The sequence below is a fragment of the Saimiri boliviensis genome, chromosome X, assembly GCF_048565385.1.
Source record: "Saimiri boliviensis isolate mSaiBol1 chromosome X, mSaiBol1.pri, whole genome shotgun sequence".
Lineage (NCBI taxonomy): Eukaryota > Metazoa > Chordata > Mammalia > Primates > Cebidae > Saimiri > Saimiri boliviensis.
In genome coordinates this window covers 25,939,886-25,965,681 of record NC_133470.1, presented here as the reverse complement: position 1 = coordinate 25,965,681, position 25,796 = coordinate 25,939,886, and the positions used below count along the sequence as shown (strand labels likewise).

The window sequence follows — 25,796 nt, the reverse complement described above, 5'->3', positions numbered from 1 at the left end:
AATAACCACCTCAATTCTGGGTTAAACTATATAAGACTGTTTTTCTTACGGGTCAAATTAGTTAAATATAAGTAATTTTTAATGATTTCACCTAATGTATTTGAAGACCTAGTTTATTAGGTAAAATTTCTAGCATGTGTGCAGTGTTTTTAAAGAGGCAAAAGTAAATGCGAAACAAAATAACTACTCCCCAAATTATCACAAAAGACGCAAGGAAAAACAATTTATCAAGGAAAACAAACAAACAAAAAAATAGCACAAATCTTATCTGTACCTATGGCCATCCATGAAGAGATTATCTGTTACATATATCTTTCATTATATCATTGTAATTCATTCCTGTCATGCGTTTGATAAAATGTTTTGGCTAGTAGGAATCTGTATTTCATTATTTTAAATGATAAGAACAATCATTTCTTTTCAGTTCACCCAGAACCCCAATAAAAATATTCTAACAACTGAGTAATAACTATCCAGGATGTCTGCATAATATAACATTTAAAGATCAATTATATCTTTCACATCATAAATATGTTAATATGCTTTAAATGGTAATATATCCGTTAATGTTTATGTGTAGTATAAAATAACATAATACAGTTTCATTCCAATGAGCATATATCCTCAGGTAAATAAACCAGGCAAATGACATGAACGTGGGGTAAGTGAGGAAAGGAGAATAGATGTTTATGTCTTTACTGTACTTCTCTCAATCGCCTTTACCACTTCTAACTTGACTTGTTTTTAGGCTTCTCAGGCTCATGTTGTTCGGAACTTTTTCATTTTCTTTCTTTTTTTTTGCTTTTTTGTTTTTTTTTTTTAATCTTTTGCAGAGTTTTCCTTTTAATATTGTGGGGAAGGTGACAATGAGATTGGATTGTATATGTTTAAAGAGTACATGTAGGTCATGATAACCTAAACTGAAGTGGGGGCAATTCAGTCACACACAAACTGACAAAAGCTGAGATTCAGAAAAACTGTAGAAATTAAACAAATTTCTTTTCTAGTTTGAAGGGCTAAAATGAAGCCTAAAATTGCAATAAAAATGGAGCAGACCTAGAATTCAATCCCCTTGTTTTCTGACCCACATGCCAATACTCACAAATCTTGTAACATTAAAGACACTATATTAAACTATTGGCTTATCTAGATTTCTAAGTGTGGACTTAGACATTTCACTAATTTATTTTAAAACCCATTTTGAGGGATATTAAAAGAAAGAAACCTGAAATTCAAATCTTACACTATGTCAATTTTGTATCTTTGGTTACGAGCAATTCACTGCTATCAATGATAGAGGTATTAAGTATCAGAGACAATGAAACTATTTGAGTTAACAGAGTTTTACGTACTATATGAAAGTGACTACATTTTTTAAAGTATTAGTTAAATGTAATAGTAAAACCTCACTTGACATAATTCAACCTCTCCTTAATGATTCATGAGGCACTTTCAAATCTTGAAATAATGCCACTCGTATTAAATATTGGCTTATTTAGCTTTGGGCAGTGGCAGTATCGTAGCCAATGAGGTTTAGCCGAGGCGCGATTATTGCTAATTGAAATATTGGCTTACTTAACCCATAGATATGGTGTGGAAACAGGCAGGTGACAGAAAGCAGTTTTGCAGGATGCAATTTTAAAATGACTGCCTTTAAATGATCTGGAATTAAAACTAAACTTTTGTTTTTATCTACAATGGAAGATCTGACCTCCTGTAATTAATGTAAAAAAAGTTTCGATTCATAAAGGTGCAATTCCATTGACCACGTTTTCTTGCAATGAGTATTAAAAAGTTTAGACAAAAATTTCCGATCCACCTCTGGACAGCCTCACTTCTGGTACCAGTTTTTCTTCCTAACACTGCCCCAATTCCCTCCTCTACCTATTATTACTTTGTAATGTATATATTTTTATAAAGAACTTAAAATCTTCCAAGAACAAGGTGGAATAATAAATAAGCAGGCAGTAAAATTCATAAAGAATGTACATTTTCTGGGTCTTTGTAACTTCACAAATATCTACTATTCTAAAGAAGTGATCCTATTCCAAATGGAATAAAACATATTGGTTTGGTCATCTTAATGTTAGCTTAATTGCATGCCATACAGATTAATAAACTTAAATCCCATTTCTTCTCCCAGGGAAATTTATTAAAATATGGTTGGGTATCTGATTAGCCAAAAAACGATTGTAATGTAAATTATGTAGCTGTTTTAGAATATGGCTGAAGTTTTTCACATAAAAATTTAATTGAATAGATTTGGATTTTCTTTTGTATTATTTATAACAAGAAAACACCATCAATTTCACTGGCTGCTATATTCCATATTCAAGAGTTCACAATGAATACAAATGAGCTTTACTGAACAATTTAATATGTCTACACTATAGTTTTTTGAAATATTAAACAGCAAGTAATTATTTGTAAAGAAAATGAAAACCCATTATACAGATCAAGTTCTCAGGGAATTAACCATAACAGTGGACTTCCATTAATGTGTAAACTATTTATAATTCTAGCAAAAATGAATTCAGTTTTATCACAACCCTTGTTTTATCCTGCTAATATATCTATGCATATATTCCTGTTAATATCAAACTAAAAGCCAGAAATACAATGGAGATAGGTATTATTACATTGAAGATTTGCCTTTGTTTATCCTTTAAAAAATGTCACCAAATGTACTTTATTCTAAGAATGTTAAACATTACATATTTCCATAAGAACATTTTTCCTTTCTTTTCAAACATACTTGTCATGAATAATGGTTTTGTTTACTTCGAGTAGAATATGTCCACAGTAGTTTCCCTGTTCTTAGTGATACTGGAAGACTGTATTCCCTAAAGTGCACCCTATATTTTCGTCAACTGGAAAAAAATTACAAAAATAATGACTGTAAAAAATTTGCTTAAATGAGAAAATGTATATTCTATTTTTTATATTATTTTTTTAATTGCTAATGACAGAAAGCTGGTCCATATATCTGAAGAAAGAGCTTTTCTAAAAGTTTTAAGTAGATTAGGAAGGTCAAGAAATAAACTTTTACATTGTCTTTATGTACGTTACATTTAAATTTCTTCTTGCGTGTGCATATAACCCTATAATTTGTAAACATAACTTTTTTAAATGCCCATTAATTTATTCCAAATACTAGATCCCTTAAAATCTTTTAAAAAATCTTTTAAAGTATACATCAAGCTCAGGATATTTAACACCTTAAGAAATACAAACTTTAAAAACAAAAATTTTTGGAAATGTGTTTTTAACTTTAAATAATACTTAAGTATATTAATCTTCAAAATGAATGTTTTCTGTGTTTATAGTTTCACCATAAATGAAGACAAATCAAAGTGTATATGGGAAAATTCTCTATAGTATTCTATTTATTGTAGTTATAGTGTAACTAGACTTAACTGAATTTCTAAAAGAATAAGTAACTTGCCTGCAGCCAGAGAGTATATGAGGACTAGAACTGGGATCCAGTCTTAAATCTCCCTGATGTCAAGTTTATCCTTTTTAACATCTACCATATACTGCCTCATAACAGCTCATATAATTATGGTCATTAAAAGCCAGCATCAAGATAATATTTATTTTGCTGTAGTAATTGATATACTTCCTATTTTCTCGTGATTAAAAAAGTATTTATCTATGTTTCCTTTTCCCTCTAGGCTGGCAGGAAGCTCAGATGCTCCACTGTAGTGAACTACATTGTCTTTGTCAATTGCACTTTATTATTTTTTTCAATTGTCCTAGAAAGAAAGGCAAGACAATTTAATTGGGGCTGTAAATGATAAAATAAAAGTGGATACTATATTTCTGAAACCTACTGTAATATTTACTCTAACAAGGCTAAGTCGATATCAATTCTGTTCCCTAATCAAATTCATCAAATTTGAATAAATGTGTACTATATATTTAATATCCACAATTATAAATACTAGTCATAAAAGGCGGATGGTCTATAAGAATAAAACACTAAACTGTAAAACAATTTTCGATGGCATACTAAATATAAACGTGTAGTTGGCAAATTTTTCCTGTAAAGGACCAGACAGTTAAGTATTTTCAGCTTTATGGGCCATAAAGCCTCTTGTCAACTCTGTTATAGTGTGAAAATGGCCACAGACAGTATATTAAGCAATATCTATGTTCCAATAAAACTTTACTAAAACAGGCACTGAATCAAATGGATCAGTCCTTGGTATAGTCTATCAATACTTTGTCGACAATACATAAACACTTTTACCTTGGTAAAGGTGTGTGCAAATGAAAGCACACAAGGCTCATTTATGTTAAGAAACAAAAAACACTTTTTCCCAATTAAACTTTTTTCTGTATTTATCTTTGAAGAATTTTCTTTCAGCAGGATGAGTACATAAAATATAGCTGAAACAAAGTGGATTATTTTAAAGAACATTTTGGAGACTGTCCTAAGTGTTAACTGTGTTCATTCCTAACTCAAAGCACTCTACTAGTCAATAAAGATATATTTACCAACCACTATTCGTAGAGACTAATTATTTGATTCAAATAATAATAACATAATAGTGATCCTCCATCCACAGCTTCATTTTCCATGGTTTCAGTTGCCCAAGGGATAGTACAATAAGATATTTTCAGAAGGAAAGAGAAGATATTCACATAACTTTCATTACAGCATATTGCTATAATTGTTCTATTTCATTGCAACTATTATAGTATGTTGCTATCATTGTTCTATTTTATTATTAGCTATTGTTGTTAATCTCTTACTGTGCTTAATTCATAAACTTGATCATAGGTATGTATGCATAGGAAAAAACATAGTATATATAGGGCACAGTACTATTGGTGGTTTCAAGCATGCACTGAAGGTCTTAGAACACATACCTTACAGATAAGGAGGGGCTAATTTACTAGCAACTGCCATTTAGGCATATGTTGAATACTTACTGAATTACTGTTAAAGGTGCTGAATGTTATAGCTGCTTTACATGTACTATCTAAAATTCTTGTAACACTTCAGGGACATTGCTACCCCATTCTTTTTTAAGGAAGGAAATTTACCTACAGCATTGTGACCAGTGGCACTCAGAAAAAGTGCCTGAGCTCAATGCCACATCTGTCCGGGAATTCAGTTTCATCATATTACCTTCTCTCTGCTTGGTGATCAATCCTACCTTCTCCTGAGGCCTGGGGAGAGATTTCCTAGGTTAGATCAGACCAGGAACATTGAATGGGTCTAAGGAAGAGGGTCAAAAAGCACAACTTCACCCACCCTCATAACTAGGAGGTGAAAAGGCAGAATGAAACCAGTGTTTCAGAGCTGATGTGTCCGGAAGTAGGCCCTTTATTAAAATTAGAAGAATTAAATGAAGAACATAAATTCAGTAAATAATTTTATATAACTTTAACATATGGGATGCTGAATCATAACCAAATTTCTCATTTTTTTGAACTGAAGAAGACATTATGAATTCTACAGTTGTCTTTAGGTCTTAATAGTAGACTTCTAGTCAGTAAGAAGTCATATTTCTTCTGTAGAACAGTCTTTTTCAGTTAACTACAAGCTGATTAACTCAAGCTATTAATTATTTAGTGTCTGCTAGGTCTCATAACAAGCACAGTGTTGGAAGAAACATTAACAGCCTCTTTAATGTTTCAGCCATGTTCTTCCCTCTTGCCAAAACATCCTTCTACATGATTTTCCCATTTCTAAAGCCTACCACATCCTTGAATTTTTAGAATAAGTCCTACATTTCTTGAAGCTTTCCGTGAGAAAAACAAATGTAATATTTCCACATTCTTACTGAAGATATTTCTTTATTGAGTTTTATGATTTCATATAAGTAGTACACATATAACTACTTGTTGTCCTGACGTATTACATGCTAAACAGTAGGTTTTTAAGGGCTTTCTGAAGAACGGACCACAATATCCTCATCTCTGCACCTCTCATAGCACCTATCATATTAGCCACTCAATACAATTTGAATACATGAATAAACTAGTATATCCTTTGGTATGTAGCGAATCGACTCTAATAGGGAATCAAACTTCAGAATGATGAAAATCCAAAACCCAATTTTGCAAACACACCCATGTCTGTGTGCATGCACACATGGATACACAAACATACACATGTGCATACATACACACACATCTTTTAGCAGTGCTATGGGACTGTGATTCTCTCATCACACAAACTGTGACTTTGATACATCTGAAACAGGCCAAAAGGAATTTAAGAAAGGAATGGTATTCAACATTACATGGTCAAAAGGAAAATGGAACAACTTGATGACTGAGGCTCTTATTCAAGCTTCCTTGGCCTGCAGTTCCAGACACAAATTTGTCCAAGGCTGTGAATGCTTCTTTGCATTCAGTTTTTCCCTTACTGTTTCTCAGTGTTCAAATTTGTTAAGTAGATAATAGAATTGGCACTGATAAATACTAATTGTACTCTTCAGAAGGAAAAAGAAATTGTCATAAATATAAGCAAATAACTCTCTCCTTTTTATTAAGTGACATCATGGCCATGTTCCTTACTACATCGAATGCTGTAGATTATCAAAATATATGGACACCGTCTTCAAGAAGCATGCTAAATTAGGAGAAATTGAGAGTGGAAACCCTGTCCTACTCATTTTTATGTCCCTAATCTAGCACAGTGCCTTGAACATAACAAGGGCCCAATAAACAGTTTGGATTGAAATGAGAACATCTATTAGATATCTAGTGTTCCAGAATTACTATACACTGGAGGATAAGTTTATTCTTTTTAATAACTATGGCTCACTTGAATGCTTAAAAGGTACCAGGTATTCTCTGGAGTGGTTTGTATAGGTTATCTAACAATCTTTTTGCATACTTTAATCTTCATAATATTAGTGAGAATGTGAGGCATTGAGAAAGTAATTTTCCTATAATTATATACTTAATAATGGCAGTGTATAGGTGACAAAGGAAGCAGCATCATTTTCAGAGGCCTTACTTTACTACCTCTTATTGCTTTCCCCTACAAACTACCATAGAAAAATAATTTTCCTTAATGTTAAAGTAAAATAAATGACTGAATTTATTGTACACAAAAAGGTAACTGAGTGATTCTGTTACATATGCATAAATCAAATCAGTCTTCAGAAATTTTACTATTTTTATATCAGATATGAATTAATGATTTTATTATACTCATCTCGTATTTTGTACTAACCATTCGTTGATAATATTAAACATATACTTAATTTATCAAATCTTAAATGGTATGCTCACTATATATTTGTATTACACTGTATGTGTTATTCATAAATGCCCTTCATTCAACACTATGCTAGACATTGTTATTTCCTTTTCCATGTCCAGGATTAAATATGTACTTTTACATATTTGAAAATAGTTAATAGAATGTATACACACACACACACATATCTATATGGAGATACACACACACACACACACACACACACACACACACACACACACATATATATATGGAGATACACACACACACATATATGGAGATACACACACACACACACACACACACAATCAGTAACTGATAATTAGCATCAAGTACTTCCATAAAAGCAGAACTTGGGTGAAAATATAGCCTCATTAAACAATTAACTAAAATGAGTTATTATTACTATTATTATTTTAAATTTTACTTTAAGTTCCAGGATACAAGTGCAGAATGTGTAGGTTTGTTACATAGGTTTATCTGTCCCATGGTGGTTTGCTGCACCTACCAAGCTGTCATCTAGGTTTTAAGCCCTGCATACATTAGCAATTTGTCCTAATGCTCTCTCCTCGCCCCCGACCCTCCATGTGGCCCTTATGTGTGCTGTTCCCCTCCCATGTGTCCATGTGTTCTCATTGTTCAACTCTCACTTACAAGTGAGAACATCTGTTATTTGACTTTCTCTTCCTCTGTTAGTTTGCTGAGGATGATGGCTTCCAGCTTCATCCATGTCTCTGCAAAGGACATTATCTCATTCCTTTTTGTTGCTGCATAGTATTCCATGGTGTATATGTACAGCATTTTCTTTATCCAGTCTATCGTTTATGGGCATTTGGGTTAGTTTCATGTCTTTGCTATTGTAAATAATGCTGTAATAAACATACACATACATGGGTCTTTATAGTAGAATGCTTTATATTCCTCTGGGAATATACCCAGTAATGGGATTGCTGGGTCAGATGATATTTCTGGTTCTAGATCCTCGAGGAATCACGTCACTATCTTCCACAATGATTGAACTAATTTACATTCCCACCAACAGTGTAAAAGAGTTCCTATTTCTCTACAGCCTCACCAGCATCTATTGTTTCTTGGCTTTTTAATAATTATCACTCTGACTGGCATGAGATGGTATCTCATTGTGGTTTTTATTTGCATAAAAAGAATTATTAATGCATTAAGTCAAAAGCTACAATTAAGCAAGGGACCTCTATAAACATATATATGTTTATAGACACTGTGTGTGTGTGTGTGTGTGTGTTTTGGTTATGCCACGAAAGAAATCATGAAAATGTCAATCACTGACTTTGAATATGGTTAGGTAATTCATAATGAAAGTGACCTGCTATGACTTTAATCGAGCAAGATCAAAACTATAATCTAATTTTAAAATGACCTTTTCTCTTATCTTAAAAAAAAAAATAAACTGCCTATCCCCAACACTGGAAGATTCTTTTTCCACTTGGAAATATAATAAACATCTCATTTAATCTATTTTCACTTTATTCTTCAACTATAATTTAAAACACGCCAATTATTTAATGTAGATGTTTTTCATGTTGGATATTTTTAATATTTTAGTTATAATCATTATTTTTAAAAACTGGAAACAAAATCCAAGAAGTTTTCAATAATTTTAAATCACTGCCATTAAAAATTTAATTTTAGGCAAATAGATTTCTAACTATTTGTAATCTGAACACATAATGCACTGTCTAAAAGCTAGGAAACATGTATATTGTGAAATCATTTAAACTTCAACTGCACACCCAGTGGATATGAGATAAATTCATAAAAGTGGTGTAGGGAGAGCAAGGAAAGTGAAATTTTCTTAGAAACTTTAAAATAGAATACAAAGATAATTCCTTAAAAGATAAATCACAAGTCATTACCCTAACATTTGAATACTGGTGATAGCAAATGCAAGGTTAAGAAAGTACCATAAAATGTTAGAGAGAACTTATCAAATCTTAATTTATCCTGAGAAATATATGATTTTCTAAATGTTCTCCATGATAAGTTTTTAAATAATATTATGAGTTGCTGTCATCATAATGCATATAAAAACAATTTGCTCATGATTATTAAAATAGTAATATTCTGAGCTTTGGCTTCTATAATTAAAAATGAAAATAACTAAACTGACTTTTATTTACAAAATATATCCACATGAGTTAGGTTATTTTACCTTCACAATGACTAAGGAGAATGTTATTTCATAGATGAGCTGACTTGTGCAAATGCAGCATTCGCATCACTTTCACAAAAGTAGATTTACAAATCTATGTTGAGGTGAATGTCAAATCAAACTCAGAAAAACACATTAAGGAAACAATAGTAAAAGTAGTATACCAATGACACTAAAGGGAACTGGGAAGATAAAGCAGCATTTCAATAGTTTGTGGAATTAAACTACTGAATGCATTTCATTAGTCCTTTGAATAGGCCCTTTCTAGTCTGGTATACTAATTATACCCAGCGGATTCATTGTTTTTTGCCATTAAAATTTAATACCAATAATTTTTGTACCTACTAATACACTTGGCAACTCCAGACAATCAAGGATAAAATAATAAAAAGTTTTCACATATGACAACCTATTTAGGGGCTGTGGAAATTTTAACACATAATAAAAATGTTACATATCCACCCCCCAATTCCCGATCCTATTATTCATTATAGTATAGTAAATCATAAAATTACAATTCTTCCTCCATGATGCCTTTAACTGCAAGGTTTAGGACAAAACCACCCATTTCCTAGCCTTGAAAACCATTTCCATGATTACTTCCCTCATTTTAAGGGTTCATATACATTACTGATGGATTAGTCTTATGTTTATAACTATATTGTCCTCATCAACACCTCACAATATTGCTTGCTACCAAATTCAAATTCTTCAGAATGACACTCCTACTATTTCTTTAACTGGCCCTAACTTAACCTCATTTCTGTATCTCTATTCCCCTGCCAAGGTTTCAGTTCAAATCAGTTGAACCTTCAACACAGAATTCATTTACTGTGATGAGTTTAAAAAAAAAAAAAAAAAAAAAAGCTACTCTAATTATCAACCTTTTCATTGTCAATTATATATCACATAATGTATCTGGAATAAAGAGATAAATAGATTCTGCTAGCTAAGAAATAAAAGGTAATTTTTCCATTTACAACTTATAAGTCAATGCTATCATACACAATCAAACCTTAGGCATTTGAAACCATCACATAATGTGTTGATCTATAGCAAGTTTTAAGAAGCTTGCATATTTAAAGGAGAAAACTGAGATAATATCTCTTAGGATTCTTGGATGTGTTTTACAGTATCTTTATTACATGGTTTTTCATTTTGTACTTGAAAATACATACCTGGTAAGAGGAAACTACTTAAGGCAAAATTGTCCATTTTCAGATAAATGTCAAAAGCTATCTTCCTTGCATTAAACAGAAACTTGTACTTCCTTCAGCTTTGACCTCATTTTCCTAATTCTCTCCCCTGGGATTGCACAGAACAAGTTTTCTCTTTCATTTGATGCCTCTAAGTCATTATAAAACTTATGATTCTCTTTAATTATAAACTTTTTGCTATTAGATGTCTTATATTGCTACATATGGCCAAGTTCCAACTATCCTTTATATTATGGTCAACTTTTTTTTATTTTATTGAGACCCAAGAAATAGACAACCATGCATGTTAGGATAATATGTGAAATAAGTCAAAAGACTGAGGAAACAATTTAGGGATACTTCCTAAAAATTGAAAATTGACTCATTTGAGTATTTTCGCCAGCTTTTTGGTTTAAATCCATTAAAATAATTATAGTTTATGAAGAAAATGACCCATAATGGAATGTTGCTATATTGAATATGTGCACTTGTTTACAGTATATACTGAGATGTATAAAGAATTTTATATTACATACAATGTAAATTATACTTTATGATATTGCATTTTTTATAAGATTCAGGAGTAAAGAAGAAAAAGGTCAAGTAGGCCAGTCACAAATTAGGTAACTAAGATATCTCTAGAAAAATTCTCTCAAAATCTTGTCCAAGCTGATTGAACACTTGTAGTGGCAAGCAGTCCAATACTTCCTGATGGCTATTCATTACAGATTTGAACACACTAAATTTCATCTCAGCATATAAAATCCTCTTTAGTCATCCTATTCTCTCTACGGAGAGACTGCGAATTATGGAACTATGTTCCCTAGCTTTACTCAAAGTCTTTAAAAGCATTTTTTTCTTTTCTTTTCTACATGGTAGTCCTCCTAATTTAGCAGACTCAAGTATTCAATCCTTGAGACCACCAAGAACAGACGTCAATGATACTTTTCTTTCATTAGATTTATTAAAGACTTATTACAGGCAAGGTGATAGCATAGTTACTCTCTGCAAAATAAAGCTTTTAAAAAACATGGTATTTCCCTTTAAACACAGTATTTCCCTGAAAGAATTCATACTCTATTAGAAATAAAAAGGACATCTATGCAAGTGATGTAATCACCTTCTGGAGCATGAGAAGAAAGTGCGTGATATATGTCTAAAAGGGTCAGTGGAGCCAAACTAGATACTATGGTTACCTCTACAAAACAAATAGTTTAAAAAGCTTGCATCTTTGAAGGGGAGCACTTCAAAATTTTTAAAGCAGCTTCTTTAAGTGTGACTCATTTCTGCCCCTTCTTAAATGTTACTGATGAAGTACAGACATGCTTGCTCAGTATAGAACATGATTCTCTTTTATAGCTAATTAGATGGAGGTCAATTGAGATGGAGCTAGATTAGATGAAAGTGTCATAAAAGTAATACCAAAAAGGGATGTCTGAAGGTTCCAAATTTTTTTCTGCTTCATAAATTTCTTTAAATTTATCCATTTCATCCAACTCTAAGTAAATATCTTGCAGAGAGCTTGTAACGAGAGTAAGTCAAAAACAAAACGGAACACTCATCTCTACCCTTTTGAAAATGTGAAGCATTCCCCAGAGCTTAACACAATGTCTGGTACAAATATGAGTATCTGTTGAATAAAAGGAAAAAATACATCCTTTTGCTACTTAAGGTTAACATACTTCTGCAAACGTTCATTGGAAGATGTCACTCACTGATACATTTTCAGACTAGAATAGAATTTCAAATATTGTTTTCTACTTGAAACTGTTCAAAATGTTGATAATCTAAATATTGCTTGAGTCGGTGTTATAAGACTCAAGTATATTTAAGTATACTTGAGTATAGTATATTTAAGTAATATATTTAAGTATACTTGAGTATATTATATTTAAGTAATATATTTAAGTATACTTGAGTATATTATATTTAAGTAATATAACATATTTAAGTATATTTAAGTAATAATATAAGTATTTTTAAGTATATTTAAGTAATAATAGAATAACAAAAAGAACTAAACACCAACAAAAAAAGACACAGTGGCTTGTTTTTTTGAGTGGGGAAAACCCAGTTTTCACTAATGCTCAACATAATTCTCCATTCATGAGGTAAGGCATTTATGAAAATTATCTGGTACACTGATTGATCATGTCATGATAATTCTCATGACCTGCAGATATATCCAGAAAGTGATGGATAGGGTTCATCTGACTTGTCTCAAATATTTACATGTTCCTCCAAGTGGTAAAGAGAGGGCCAAAGGCAAGCAAAACACATAATAAAATGTGACTGGTGGAGACTTAGCATTATCTTAGCTGTGACTTTCCATTTCCCCAAGCAAGTCATAATATAATCAACAGGTTATTTCTTTCCTTAGAGACTTCTAAAACATTTCGGCCAAACACATCTTATTTGTCTGGAATGATACATAATGACATCTTCTAGAACTTCTAGAAAAAAAATCATCTCTGGTATTGCAAGGTGCTGGAAATTTTATTTGATAAAATGATCATATTCTAAACTGTTCACAAGCAAAGGAATACTTCTGAAAAGAACAGTAAACAGGAAAAAAACACTTTTAGAAATAAGCTTTTATTGATAAATCATTTTTATTTACACTGCTTAAGAGAAATCAATTCAAATGAGTTTCTAAGATCCTTTGACCAAATGCTACTCAGTATTTTTACTCTCATAAATATATGTCTTTTTTGCTATTACTAAACTTCACAATAATTTACTATTTCTCATTTTACCTTTATGAGACTAGTACCTTGAGAGCCACATAAAATGAACATTCCATCCTGCTTCATGTTTTTTGAAGAGTTGAGGAAAAGGTAATATGAGGTATTTATATGAATGTAATTTTCTTTGCATTTGGATAGCTTATTTACCTTTTTCAATTATTTCTTTACCCACATAATAAATATAAAAATACACCCTTTTAAAGGGACTCTTTACCATGGGTATTGAATTCCTACTGTGCAGCTGTACCTGCTCTGAAGTGAAAGACAAAGTAAAAATGCACGTAGGTATATAGTCAAACCTCGATTATGATGGGCTCATTAATCAGCGTATTTTTATATACTGTATCCATATTTCATAAGTCTGTGACACAGTGTGGAATTTGAGGTCTGTCACCCCCTATCTAAAGTTGTCTTTGAACATACCAAATTTGTCTAATCCAAGATACACTGATGACAAGATTCAATGTTATTTTATGTTCAAGCAAGCAAGAAAACTGCTGCCAATTAATTGTAAAATATTTTTTAATTTCAGATGTAAAAATATGAGAGGAAAAATTACGTATTTATTTTTTAAAAACTTTTAGGTACAGGGGTACACGTGGAGTTTATGACATAGCTAAAGTCGTGTCACAGGAGTATTTTATATAGATGATTTCATGGCCTAGGTAAAAAATGTAGTATCCAACCATTACTTTTTTTATTGTCTCTCTCTTCTCACCCTTTACTCTCAAGTAGGCCCCTCTGTCTGTTGTTACCTTCTTTGTGTCCATGATTTCTCATCATTTAACTCCCACTTATAAGTGAAAACATGCAGTATTTGCTTTTCTATTCCTGTGTTAGCTTGCTAAGGATAATGGCCTTTGGCTCCATCCTAGTTCCTGCAAAAGACATGATCTTTCTTTTTATGGATGCATTGTATTCCATGGTATATTTGTACCAGATTTTCTTTATCCAATCTGTCACTGATAAACACTCTTTGCTATTATGTATACTGCTGCAATGAACATATGCATGCATGTGTCCTTAAGGTAGAATAATTTATATTATTTGGGCGTATATCCAGTAATGGAATTACTAGGTGAATGGTAGTTCTGTTTTTAGGTCTCTGAAGAATCATCACACTGCTCTCCACAATGGATAAACTAATTTATATTCCTACTAACAGTGTGTAAGTTTCCAATTCATCTGCAACCTTGCCAGCATGTTATTTTGTGACTTTTAATTAATAATAATCGTCATTCTTACTGGTGTGCGATGGTATCTCATTTTGGTTTTGATTTGCACTTCTCTAAAGATCAATGATAGTGAACCTTTTTCATATGCTTGTTGGCCACATGTATGTCTTCTTTTGAGAAGTATCTGTTCATGTCCTTGCCTACTTTTTAATGGGACTGTTTGTTTTTTGCTTGAATTTTTTTTAAGTTCCTTATAGATGTTAGATATTATATCTTTGTCAGATGCATAGTTTGCAAATATTTTCTCCCATTCTGTCAGCTGTCTCTTTACTCTGCTGATAGTTTCCTTTGCTGTTCAGAAGCTCTTAAGTTTAATTAGATACCATTTTTTAAAATTTTGCTTTTGTCACAATTGTTTTTGGCATCTCTGTCATGAAATATTTGCTGTTCCTGTGTCCAGAATGGTATTGCCTAGGTTGTCTTCCAAGTTTTTTATAGCTTTAAGTTTTATATTTAAGTCATTAATCCATCTTGAGTTGATTTTTGTATATGGTATAAGGAGGGGGTCCAGCTTCAATCTTCTGCATATGGCTAGCCAGTTATTCCAACACCATTTATTGAGTAACTGGGGAATCTTTTCCCCATTGCTTGTTTTGTCAGCTTTGTTGAAGAGCAGATGGTTTTAGGTATCTAGCCTTATTTCTGAGCTCTCCATCTGTTTCATTGGTTTATGTGCCTGTTTTTGTACCAGTACCATGCTGTTTAGGTTACTGTATCTCTGTAGTATAGCTTGAAGTCAGGTATCATGATGCCTCCAGCTTTGTTCTTTTTACTTAGGATTGCCTTGACAATTTGGACTCTTTTTTGGTTCCATGTGAATTTTAAAATCATTTTTTCTACTTCTGTGAAGAATGTCATTGGTAATTTGATATGAATAGCATTGAATCTGTAAATTGCTTTGGGTAAGGCCATTTTAATAATATTGATTCTTGTCATCCCTTAGCATAGAACGTTTTCCCATTTGTTTGTGTCATCTGTGATTTCTTTGAGCAGTATCTTGTAGTTCTCATTGTACAGATCTTTCATCTCCCTAGTTAGCTGTATTTCTAGGTATTTCATTATTTTTGTGGCAGTTGTGAATGGAATTACATTCCTGATTTGGCTCTCAGCTTGGCTGTTGGTATACAGGAATGCTAATGATTTTTGCACATTGATTTTGTATCCTGAAACTTATCAGGTGAAGGAGCTTTGAGGACAAAACTATGGTGTTTTCCTGATACAGAATCACGTTGTCTCCAACAGGGATAGCTTGACTTCCTCTCTTCCTATTTGGATGTCCTTTATTTCTTTTTCTTGCCTGATTTCTCTGGCCAGGAGTTCCATTTATGAAATATGGGAAATGTCCTATTTAGCCCGAGAAACTTGAGTGATGACAGTAACCATGATTTTTAAAATCTCTTATTTCAGGCTACACAGCAGCATGTAGACGTTGTAAAAAAAAATATGGCAACGAAAAAGATACCTTCTCTCCTCTTCCTGACTCTGTCATTAATTTGTAATGTTTCAGGAGTGTAACTAGTAATAATATCTAAGATGGCAATTACATACTACACTTGGTAACTCAGTTCCCTATTTTCTACCTCATTGAGTTACCCTAATCAAGTAAGCAGGCAGGAAAGTAAAAACTGGTCACTCTCACAGCCTAAGGACCCAAGAAAAATAATAGATTTTACTTTAGGCATAGATATGCTATATCTAATATTTTGTATGCTCGTTTTACACTACAGGTTAGTGTGCTTTCTTGGGTGAAAGAGGATCTCAGAATAATTATTCAAGAGAAACAGTAACCCAAAAGGCCAAATGTTACTTATTGTTTTCAGAGAGTGAATTTTTAAACAGATATAAACATTAATATCTTTCAAGTGACATAATAATAAATGAATAAAAAGGTTAACTGGCAGTCTTCACTACATTTCATATTGACAGAATTTTTCATCAACTTTATACAGGATCCTGCTTAAATGACTATGCTAGATGATGAGGCTAAGATTAATAGCATTAGAGCCAACAGAAAAAGGAAAAAATATGTAAAACCTGTTTATTGGGGGCCATGTTTCTGAGAAGGAATGTCTTGAAAATTCAGTTTGGCAAATTCTCTGAAAATTGTATGAAAGAGAGAGAGACACTATGTTCCAAATAGTCAAAGAAGCAGCATGTATATGAAGAATATCGTGGCATTAATCATATAGTTTTAGAGTTGAAAGGAAAATCTGAACTCAAGTGACACGAAACTGTCATTTTGAAGAAGAAAAACCTGAAGTTCAATGGAAGTGTTTATCAGCCATTGTCGTACATCAACTAGCAGCATAGTCAGAGCTAAAACCACTCACTCTGAGTTAAGATCACATCTTTCAATCAAAAGCATTGCCATAATATGATTTATATCATATTATGCATACATACATACATGCGTATACATACAAATATGTATACAGAAATAGTTATTCTATCATTAACGGGCTCACTTTTTGAGACAGGGTCTAACTTCATTACCTAGGCTAGAGTTCACTGGCATAATCGTAGCTCACTGCGGCCTCAAAATCTTGAGCTCAAGCAATCCTTTCACCTTAGCCTCCCAAGTAGCAAGGACTACAGGCATGTGCCACCATGCCTGGCTAATTTTTCTTTTAATTTTCAACATTCACAGTCACAATTCCAATGCTCAAACAGTCATTTATTATCTAGCCTGCGGCCATGAGAATGTTCTGTATCCTATTTTTTCCCATAGAGAAAATCATCTGAAAAACCTCACAACTCACATCTTCAGGAATGTAAGAAAGTATTCAAACTATAGTGTAAACAATCTTAGAGAAGTCATAGAATGCTCGATTCAGCATAATGGATAGAGACTATCAATTACTATTCTCTCAGTTTCACAGTTGAAGAGGCTGTGGCTCAAGGGTTAAAGGGTTTGTTCAAGGTAGATCGATTAGTTCATAGCAGATCAATGCAAGTGACCTACATTTGCCTTAATTACAAACATACTCTACAAAAGTATGTGAAATACACTTCCTTACAGACAAATGCCAAGTAGCTTAAACCCTTTTACACCCTGCTTCCATGTCTAGGCATAAACCTAGCCTGCACCTTTGGCTCTGCTGAACATTCACACTCACAAGATCACCATTGCCTATACTTGGCATCAGATCCATTTTGAGAACAGAAGGCAGAAGAACAGCATCTTAGCAGGACAGCATCAAGTATTCCTCTTCAATGAGAATATGCTCAACAGTTAATATAGTCATTCATAAATAATTATCCTTGACCATCCATAAGATAAACCAGTGTCCACATTTGATAGATGTGGGAGTCACCCTGGCTTACAAGTCTCACGTCATACAAGAGCCAATAATTCCTGTAACAGTACCATGGCCAAGTTTCCAGTTTTGGAAGACATACCCTCAGGGAAGCTGAAAGCTACTATCTCCCCATAAATAATCTCAAGTTCTCTCAGTCCTGATAATCAAAATAGTGTGGTATTGGTGTAAAGATGGACATGAAGTGAATGAGTAGAATTGAGAGTCCAGAAATAAAACTTACTTTTATCATCAATTGTTTTTTAAGAAAGATGCCAGGCAATTTAACGGGAGAAAAAATCGCTTTTTCAACAGATGATGCTGAGACAACTGGATATCCATATATATAACAAAGGAAGGAAGATGAAACTCTGCCTTACACTATGTAAAAATTTAATTCTGAATGGATCCATTAACTGAATTTAAGGGCTATGACTATAGCAAAACTTATAAGAAAACATAGGATCAAATTTGTGACCTTGGATTACACAATGATCTCTTAGAAATAACACCAAAAATACAAACTAAAAAATTGCAAATTAGACTTTAATAGAAAAAATTAAAAAACTATTGTGCTTCAAAGGACACTATAAATAAAGTGAAATAAATCCACAGAACTGCTGAATATAGCTATGGCTATAATAAAAAAAGACAGATAACAAGTGTTGTTGAGAAAGACGGAAAAATTGGAACTGTCATACATTATATAAAGAAAATATAAAATGGTGCATCATCTTTGGAAAGTGTAAACATTCCCCAGAAAGTTAAATATACAGTTACTAAATGACACAGCATTTCTACTCATAAAGAAAGGAAAACACATTAAAAATTTGTAAATGATGTTTACAGCAGTATTATAATAGGCAAAAAATAAAAACGACTCAAATGACAACTAAATGACTAACAGATAAATAAAATTTGGTATATCCATTCAATGGAATATAATTCAACAATGAGAAGGAAAGAAGTACTGATAAAGGTTTCAACATGGATAAGCCTTAAAAACGTTGTGCTAAGTGGAAAAAATCAGTCAGGAAACAGCAAACTGTATTATTCCATTTAAATGAAATGTGCAGAATATGCAAACTCATACAGACAGGAAATAGATTAATAGTTGCCTACGACTGAGGGGGAAGGGTTAGGAGCAATATGAGTGGTAATTGTTAATGGGTACGTTGTTTCATTTTGGGGTGATGAAAATATTGTAAAATTGATTATGGAGATAATTGCACTATGTAAATATACTAAAAACAATTGGATTGTACACTTTAAAGGCATGAGCTATATGGCATATGAATAGTATCTCAATAAGGCTGTTAGCAAAAAAGTTTTTAATGACAAGGAAGTGAAATGTCTCCACTAGCAACCAAGCAGATTTTAAGATCACTTTTAGATATGGGGTAATGAACTGTACTGAAAGTATCTTGGTGGCGAATTTTTCAGTGTGGTTTGATTTATCGATACTTAGAATATTTTTGTCACAGGTGTTTGAACCAGAGTTACTCCATCTTGACTAGGGGCTGGATAAAATGAGTCTGAGTCCTATTGGGCTGCATTTCCAGGAGGTTAGACATTCTTAGTCACAAGATGAGATAGGAGGTTGGTACAAGATACAGGTCCTTGCTGACAGAACAGGATGCAGTAAAGAAGCCGGCCAACACCCACCAAAATGAAGACAGCAATGAAAGTGACCTCTGGTCATCCTCCCTGTTTATTATATGCTAATTATAGTTCATTAGCATGCTACAAGACACTCCCATCAGCACCATGACACTTTACAAATGCCATGGCAAAGTCCAAATGTATGGTTTAAAAGGGGGAGGACCCCTTGGGAATTGCCTGCCCCTTTCCTAGAAAACTCATGAATAATCCACCCCTTATTTAGCATATAATCGAGAAGTAACTATCAGAATACTCAGTCAAGCAGCCCATGCCACTGCTCTACCTATAAAATAGCCTTTCTTTATTCTTTTACTTTCCTAATAAACTTGTGTTCACTTTATTCTATGGACTCTCCCCAAATGCTTTCTGGTGTGTAGTCCAAGAACCCTCTCTAGGGTTCTGGATCAGGGCCCCTTTCCAGTAACATTTTACCCTGTCAAATCCATTTTCTCCCCCACTGCTAAGAAACTTATCTTCCAAGAGGAAGCAACTACTGTGGAACTCTATTTGAATAATGGACAAAAATAAAACTCCCAGCAGATTATCAGCTATTTTCAGTTACAAGATAGGAATGGTAGTTGAATACATTCTCCCACAGTGACTCTACACTGTTTCTACAAGAATGTTTTTACATCATTTCAGAAAACTGAATGCTCTGGTAGATATGATGCCCACTGAGCTGCAATGAGGGAGAGAACTCCAGTGGAAAAGACCTGAAAGCTTGCTCCTCTAAGTTCTAGCCACAGATTGAGGGGCCTGAGACAGTAAAAGTAAACCAATGAAAATTAAACTGTATAAACTGAAGCTGGAAGTCTACAGACACATACACAATGTCTATGGGGTATACATAAAAGAAATAATTAACACATGGTTAGTGCACCTTTGAAGAAAATGTACTGGCTCACTAGAAATCAAAGAAATATAAATTCCTAGAATTAATTAATTAACTCACTCAGAATTAATTCATCCAATAAATCATCTGGAGACAGGCATTTAGTACTTGTCCCAAAGGGAGGTTCTTGGATACAGCATTTAGGAGGAAAAGACTAGGAGTAGAATTGAAGGAGAAAGATAAGAAGTATTAGTTCTAAAAGTAGTGATAACTTTGGCATTTTGAAAATAAAAATATTCATGTGAAACACGTAAAATATCATCAGGAAATAATGTAAATGTGTAGGATATTATTAAGGGACTGAGTTTTCCTTTTCTACTAAATCCCCATTTCTTTTTCTACTTTACCTGTTAGCATGACAAATAAGCTACATTTTACCAAAAAAAAAAAAAAAAAAAAAAAGTGTAAAGACAGCTATATACTCTACACTCAGTAGTAAAAACTAGAAACAGAAAACTAAACAGGTCGTTCTCAAGGGACCCATGAAGACATTTTCCCTTCACTGAGTTGCTTTATATCTAGGTTAATTGTTTCTTTATTACTAACATTTAAGAGGAACCAGAACAAAAGGAGCATATTACTTCTCTGAAACACTAGTACTTGAGCTTGAAGATGCATTTATCCATATCAAAAAAACACAAAGCACACATTCAGGAAAACAGTAAGGATCAAGAAAAACCTGATGGTAACTTTTTTTAGGTATTACATTGTAAGAAAATAATGAGACATATTTTTTAAAAGATAAGAGATTCTTTAGAATTGAAAGGAGAAGCGTCTATAGAAAGATTTTGCTAAGAGCAAAATAAAATGATCCTATGGCAATGCAAATAGGAATATTAAGTTATATATTCTATTACAACCTGTCTCAATTTGTATACACACTGAATATAAGCAGAACTTAGACTCTACTCATTTTAAAAAAGTGTTATAAAATATAAAATGTGAAGATAAATATTAAATATTTAAGGAATTTTCTATCTAGATATAAATGCATATGCTCACATATGCAAACCTAACTTTAAATATATCACAGATAACACCATTTGAAAAATAAGTTGGTATGCCTATTTATTTTTATAGAAAATAAAAAAATATTGAATAACAATTCAATTACATTGTAATCATTTTAAATTACCTATATAATACTTGCCCAAATAAAATTTAAGTTTGATTTAATAATTTACACATCATTAGCTAACTATAGCTAATTTGAAACAAGGGGGTTAAATACTTGTTAATGGTAGTTAATAAAATATTGCTTAAAAGTATACTTACTAATTTCAATAATGGAATTTGGAATATAGTATTTTCATAATTTAAAAGTGAATCATTTATACACACTAGGAACTGTATTCATAATACACTAAAATGATTTTGTCTGTAAAAAGAAGTACTTTTATTCTAAATATTTTCATACATAGCATTTACTATCAAATTGGGTTGCATTTTTTTTTTTCTGTAATGTTAGCCTTTAGAGTAAAAATTGCTCAATTTTCACTTTCCAACAAAATAGGGATCAATCATGGTGAAGGAGGAAAGAAATAAAATGCCCATGGTTCCAAGACTTGCTAGAATTAATTGTTAAGGAAACACTGCTTAGAAAAGATAGAATAATGCAAGCCATCTCTTTAATTGATTTTATGTTACCCAAATTTAAACAATTAATCTAAGTAGTTAAAATACTGATGTCACTCAATATTACTTGCACACACATTTTCAAAAAAGCCTACCCCACCAAAACATCCAATAATGCTTATAGCTGCTATTTCCTTGGAAATCCAAACACCTCCCTCAGCTGGTTTTGCAGAAATCATGGCCAAGTTTCTCACTTACTTTCAAGAGTTTTCAATATTTTTCTTATTCTTAAAAATTAATTTTTTAGAAATGAGACACTCTATACATGATGCCTCAGGGAAATAAAAGGGTTACAGTACTGATTCAATGCTTACATCAAGTGCCACTATGTACTGAATCTATAAAGTGAAAAAACTAATTCTAAAATTCACACAAAATGTCAGTCACATTACTTTACAATATGACAAGATGTATTTTAGATACCTCCTTCAGATTCAATAGTTTTCTCAATACTTTTTAAAAAATATAAAATCACAAGTAAATTTTCAAAAATCCATTAAGATGATATTTTTTATGAGAGCAAGTAAAAATGCTTTTTTAAAAATAGCTACTGCGTGTTATATTTTGAACTGCTGGCAGCTGTGGTTCTCCATCCCTCTCTCACATTTAGGTAAAGAGCTGCATCAAGGATTAAAGATTGTTAGCATAATACTATGAGGGAGAAGCTAATGTGAGCTTTTCTGCCTGTAAGATTTCCATTAACTGGAAAATAACTAGCACGGTGGACAGAAAGTCTAGTGTAGAGCTAAGCTGTCCAAAGAATACAGGCTCTTACCTTTGTTATTTAAGCTTTTGATGAGATCTTGTCAAGAATACAAGTTAACACTCTTAAAAAGAAAACACTTCCAGTGCTTTCTCTCTGGATATATTGATTAGATTCAGGTGAATTAAACCAAAATATATCTTTTTTACAATTTATTTATTTATTATACTTTAAGTTCTGGGGTACAATGTGCAGATTGTGCAAGTCTGTTGCACAGGTATACTGGGGCCTAGGGGTGGGGGGGCACTAGGAGAGGAATAGCAGAATATATCTTTTTACTTCCATTTTGTGGCATTAACACACAGGAAAACTACTCATGAGGTTAAGGTGTGAGAAGTTCTCCTCCTACAACACAGCAATAACAAAAGAATGGGATTGTTTCACAAATACCTCATACCAACCATAAAAATGATTTAACATGTATTTTGACATAAATAGGTAAATATTTATTGTACAAACCATATGAGCTTCAAAATCAAACATCTGTACCAGGAAATGTGAAAATAATTCCCAGGGATTAAATTCCTGATGGGTTCTGTTTATTTCTTGGTGGCAGAGATCAAAGCTATTATTCACTGTTGTTCAGTGAAGAAAGACAGCTACTAAATAATCATCAGACAGTCTTTCAACACATTTCTCAGAACAGTCACAGATATCAAGTGGGATATATTATAGGCCTGGTTTCAATGATTTGCCACAATCCTGGTGACTTCAGTAGAGAATGAGAGGAGCGGGAGGTGATATATTGGAAACAGCCACATCCTGGTATTAATACACTCATGAACAGAGTAACAATGCATCTGTCAATAAGAGACCACATAACATGATAGTGGTACCATAAGGTTATAATATTGTATTTGAATTGTACCTTTTCTATTTTAAGAAATGTTTACATACACAATGACTTACCTTTGTGTTAAAATTGCCTACAGTATTCAGTACAGTAACATGTTTGTAGGAGTAAGAGGCTCTACCATATAACTTAGGTCTGTAGTAGGCTATACGGTCCAAGTTTGTGTAAGTACACTCTGTCTGCACAACCCAAAATATCATCTAACAATGCATTTATCAGAACATATGCCTGTTGTTAAATGATGCATAACTATATGAAAATTTCATATCACTGCTGTTTGTCTCAGTAATATGTCAACCAGAAGGAGTATCTTTGGTATCCCATAATTTCAAACAGTTAAGTATCACCTGACATTTGAAGAAAAAAGTAGTTTCTTTTGACTTCATCCTTACTTAATTCATACAAAGAGTACAGATTGTAGAACAGGCAAAGCTCCAGACAGTAGGGATACAATGGAGATTATTTGGTGCAGATAAAGCTAGATAATGAATCAGTAAATAAGAAAGATTTTAGAGACCGTAAGTTCCACACTGACAATTATAACAGGTTGAAGTGATTGAGAGTGACTGCTCCTACTTTAGTTACGTCAGGAAAGGTATTTCTGAGAAAGTATCTCTTAATTAAGATTTGAAAAAGCAGGGAGAAGCCCGCATAGAGATGATCTGAAGTAGGAACATTTCATGCAGAGAAACATCTACCTAACTACAAAAAGATGCTAGTGTAGTAGTTGGCCTGAGACAGAAGTGGGAAAGGGAATGAAGGTAAAAGTTAGGCAGAGGTTAGCACATCAAGGATTTAGTAGACCAGGTTAAAATATTCAGATCTTTGATTTAGGGGTTATGGGGAGTCATTAGTGAATTACTTGGTCTACCTTTTCAAAGATTATTGTATCTGTAGGGGAAGAAGGAAGATTTAATTGTACAATGACAAAAGAAAAAAGACATGACAGGAAATAATTGCAACAGTCTAGAGGAGAAGTAATAGGGGTTGAGATAAGGTACTGATAATGCAGAAACAGTGAAGTGGCCAGATTTGGGGGATGTAAGGTACAGGAGATAAGATTCACTGATGATTAGATATGAAGTTTATAAAAGCATGTATAAATTTGACATTAGTCATAATGGAACCAGATAGTGAGGGCTCAGCAGGTTTGTTTCTTGTTTATTCTGGGAGGGCTGAAGGGAAAAAATAAAAAAAATCAAAAGGTCTGTTTATGTTAAGTTTGAGATTCATATTAGATACATTCTCCCGTGGGTATGTCAAGTAAGCTGTTTGATGGGGGAAAAGGCTCATGTTCAAGAGATAAGTCAGAATTAAATATAAAAATATATTGGGGGTCATTTGCATATAGGTAGCATTTAAAGACATTAGATTGGATGGTTTAATCTATAAAAAAGTATGAAGCCAGGGCTGACACCAACATTTGGGGGTAGAGAAATGATGAGAAAAGGAAACTGAGAAGGGAAAGAAACCAAGATGATTTTATGTGGCTCAATACAAAAGAAGACAGTTTTCCAGAAGGAGCAAGGAGTCAACTGTGCCAAATTATGTGGAGGGATCAGGTATGGGAAGAACAGAGACATGGCCATTCAACTGGGCAATGCAATAATCATGTGACCTTAAGTTACAAAAACAAGAAAGGGAAAAAAAAAAAGGAAGGAAAACAAGCCTATGTCAGGGCAGCCCTGATGAACTAATTTGAAAAGAGAATATGAGGTAAATAATTGGCAATAAAAAGTATAAATCATTCCTTCTAGATTTCGATGTGTGTTTGCATGTAGCAAGGAGTGTAGAAAAAAAAAGTAATACCCGAAAGAGAAAAGAGAATCAAAAGAGCTTATTTCTATTTGGGTTTTAAAGTTAGAAAACAGCAGAACATATTTACAGATACATACAAAAAATTAATATTGAGGGAGGATAGAGATAATTTCAAAATAAAAATGCATGAATACGTTAAGAGCAAATGAAATCCGGAGTCCAAGTAGAAACGCTGGGCATGATATGAGAGCAGGTAAACCTGTCAATTCCAGTAAAACTGAAAAGCGGGTCAAGAATGTAGATTTAGGCTGGGCACAGTGGCTCACACCTACAATCCCAGTGCTTT

The 25,796-nt window shown here is 32.9% G+C and overlaps 1 protein-coding gene and 1 pseudogene across 1 annotated transcript in view; one reads left to right on the top strand and one right to left on the bottom strand.

Annotated features, from left to right (window-relative positions):
* Positions 1-25,796, bottom strand: part of IL1RAPL1 (interleukin 1 receptor accessory protein like 1) — a 1,349,174-nt gene that overhangs the window by 958,007 nt on the left and 365,371 nt on the right. The window lies entirely within an intron of this gene.
* Positions 1,498-1,574, top strand: LOC120366637 (U4 spliceosomal RNA; annotated as a pseudogene).